This window comes from Pinus tabuliformis, chromosome 2_1 (assembly GCF_031772625.1).
Source record: "Pinus tabuliformis cultivar Carrire ecotype Pingquan chromosome 2_1, CPIR1, whole genome shotgun sequence".
Taxonomy (NCBI): Eukaryota; Viridiplantae; Streptophyta; class Pinopsida; order Pinales; family Pinaceae; genus Pinus; species Pinus tabuliformis.
The window spans coordinates 527,494,404-527,497,946 of NC_142299.1; the positions used below are offsets into that span (position 1 = coordinate 527,494,404).

The following is a 3,543-nucleotide window of genomic DNA, read 5'->3' on the forward strand; positions in this document are numbered from 1 at the left end:
ACAACCGTCGCGGCTAGCATTGCTCAATTCAAATTAACGGGTAATGATTACCCAATCTTTTAACAACAAAATCAAATGGCACATATTTTGACACGAAAGCAGTTTGGGGAGTTCATTTCAGAGGGAAACGCCTTACGGAGTAAATATCAATAATAAAGAAAATTTTAACAAGTTTATAAATCAAATATTTCAATACACATGTTATGTAAAATATTTTTACATAAAACATATAGAGAGAAAGATTGAAAAGATTCTTATTCTATTAATAGCTACTTTCTATTTCAATGTACGAAAAAGATTTGTAATTCTATTAATGCTTAATATGAATTTGATATGTAATATTTTAGAAAATATTAATAATAAAAATAATTAAATATATGTTGATATGAAAAAAATGAGGGGACATGTTTTAATATTTTAATGTGAATTATAAATAAAATGTTTTAATGTCAACTATATATATATTATACCAACCTAGATCTATTTTAATTCCGGATCTACCAAGTCCTTAGAGGTGTCTTTAGAGGTCTCTTTGAAATGCAAACCTCTTTAATAGTGAAAAGAGAATTGATCCTTCTCAACACTTAATAAATCCAAAATTAAAATGAATCTAAATAGGCAGTATTTAGTACACAATAAAACGATAACTAAACAACATTTCAAATTATTTAAAATTTTTATATTAAATATTTTATTTAATAATTCTCTTTTAAAAAATAAAAATAAAAAATATCATTCTTTATAGTCAACTAATAAAAATTGAAAATATCAAGTTTTAAAAATGAAAATATATTAATGTTTTAAAAACATTTTTTACAAAACATTATACAATGACCCACCAACTTTTGGCCGATAGTCAACTGTAGGGAATCCCGGATCGCTTAAATATGGGAAACATATTTCTTTTGGTTGCAGACATGATAGAGGAAAGTTCATTATGGATTTTCATTGGTTGCCTCAAACTCTTCCTCCGCCTCTGCCTGCAACATGGAGGGCAATGGCTAGATATGGAGCTCTCATTTTCTTCTTGTTATACTGGATATTGCAGCACAAGGGTGGAAGGAACGGAGGAAGATTTCCTCCAGGACCCCATCCATGGCTAATCATCGGAAATCTCCACCAATTGAAGAACCCTGTTCATCATGCTTTGAAAGACCTGGCTGATAAATATGGTCCCATCACGTTTCTCCGCTTGGGCTCTGTCCCCACCATCGTAGTTTCTTCTTTCGAGATAGCCAAACATTTTCTGACAACTCAGGATTCCATATTTGCCAGCCGACCGGCAACTGCAGCTGGGAAGTACTTATCCTACAATTTCAAGGGTATGGTACTGTCTCCCTATGGAGATTATTGGAGGCAAGTGAGGAAGCTCTGCGTGTTGGAACTCTTTACCTCTAAGAGAATCGAGTCTTTCAAACATGTGCGAGAGGAAGAGGTGTCTGCGATTACCCGGTCCATTTGGGAGCAGAGCCAGAACGGCACAATTGCTGTGAATGTGAGTAAGGCCATCCTCACCCTCTCCTCCAATGTAATTTCGCGAATACTGTTCAGGAGGAAAGTTTCTGACGATGACTTGGGAGCTGATGGCAAAGGATTTAAGCACCTGTTACTAGAGTTGTCAGCCACTCTAAGAGATGTCAACATTAGAGACTTCATTCTTTATGTGGACTGGATGGACTTTCAAGGCATCAAGCGGCGTATGGTGGAAATAAGCAAAACATATGATGCCTTCGATGAGAAAATTATAGACGATCATCTTCATGTTCAGGCCGCCGCACCCTCCAACGACGGCCACAGCCAGGGACCGGCAGAGGCAGAGCCAAAGCATGTTAAAGATTTCGTGGATGTGTTGTTGCAGATGACCGCTGATAACAATGATATAAAGGGAGACACCAAAGCCAAACGGGAAGCAGTTAAATTGATTATGTTTGTATGTAGATAGGAAATCTTAAATCGAGTTAAACAGCTAAATCGATTCTTTTTAATTGTAAATTTAGGAAATCTATTGGAAGGTCACATAATTGACATCCCTCTTTACCACACTCTGCCCTGTCCTTCAAATTTCAAAATATTCCCAAGAACCCCCTGAATCTAGATGCAAATAAATTAACTTCAGCAATTCAATATTACATTGATTTTTAATTGACAACATAAATTGTTTTCCCATTGGTTTGTACAGGACATACTCATCATTGGAATGGAGACGTCGGCATCCACGTTAGAATGGGCAATGAGTGAGCTGCTCAGACATCCCCATGTCCTGAAAAAGTTGCAGCAAGAAATAGAATCCTGTGTTGGAAAACGTGGCAAAGTAAACGGATCCGATGTGGGAAGGATGAAGTTCCTTCAATGTGTTGTGAAAGAGACGTTGCGATTACATCCAACGGGGCCGCTAGAGATCCCCCATGAATCTGTAGAGACCGCGAGCGCACGCAGATACAATATACCTAAAAAAACAATAGTAATCATGAATGTGTGGACTATTGGAAGGGATCCCATGTGTGGGGGGTGGATGCTTTGGTTTTCAAGCCGGAGAGATTCATGCATGAATTGGGTGAGCATGACCATGTTATGGATTTAGTGACAGGTCAATCGAATTTCAGGATGCTTCCCTTCTCAGCAGGGAGGAGAGGGTGCCCAGGGGCCACCATGGTTGTTTCCATGATTGACCTTGCACTAGCTCAGTTGCTCCACTCTTTTGACTAGAGAGTAGATGGTGATCCATCAGAGCTGGATATGACAGAAGGTGGGTCTTCTATATCAAGCCATTTTCCGCTCTTTTCTTTTCCAAAGATAAGGAAGGAAGGTCTTTGACGGTATGTATGTTGAGAAGTATCTGGTTGTGCTACCTAATTTGTATGGTTTTGTTACTTTGATTGTCCCAAAAAGTACAAAGAGAGGCCGATAGGATTATTAAATTGGAATTGTTGAATTTTTCTAAAAGAGTTAAGTGGTTTGTGAAAAACCTTGTTTTTTTTTACTGCATCATTGTACAATTACTTTTCTTTAGATGTTTTGATTATATCTATATTACAAGGAACACATTGAATGTCTTATTTCATTTATGCTATTCTTACTAATATCCTTTATGTGCTTTTTCTTGATCAATTTGATGAAATATTCCATTATCCTTTGGTCAAAGTCTTCACCTACATATTAGTGTACATCCCGGTAAGTTCAAAGCTCGAACGCCAACCAAAAAAGTCAATGATAACCACCGTGCACACATTCAAATTCGTAATGTAAAACTGCCAGACAGAGTTTAGACAGATTACCTCCAAGATGGCTATCACCATTTGTAGCAAAAACCTCAAAAACTCTGTTATCAATAGTCAAAACACTGACATCAAACATGCTACCGCCAAGATAAAAAAAAAACAATATTTTTGTCTCCACCCTTCTTGTCCATGCCATAAGATATCACTGCAGCTGTGGGCTTGTTGATAATACGAGCTACATTCAAGCCAGCAATAACACCGGCATCCTTCGTTTATCGGCGTTGTGCATCAATAAAATAACCTGCACATGCCCACAAGTTGACAG

General features: G+C 37.4%; 1 pseudogene; it reads left to right on the forward strand.

The window, feature by feature from the left end:
• The first annotated feature begins 937 nt into the window (after window positions 1-937).
• LOC149201283 (cytochrome P450 750A1 pseudogene) lies at window positions 938-2,581 on the forward strand (annotated as a pseudogene).
• The last annotated feature ends 962 nt before the right edge of the window (window positions 2,582-3,543 follow it).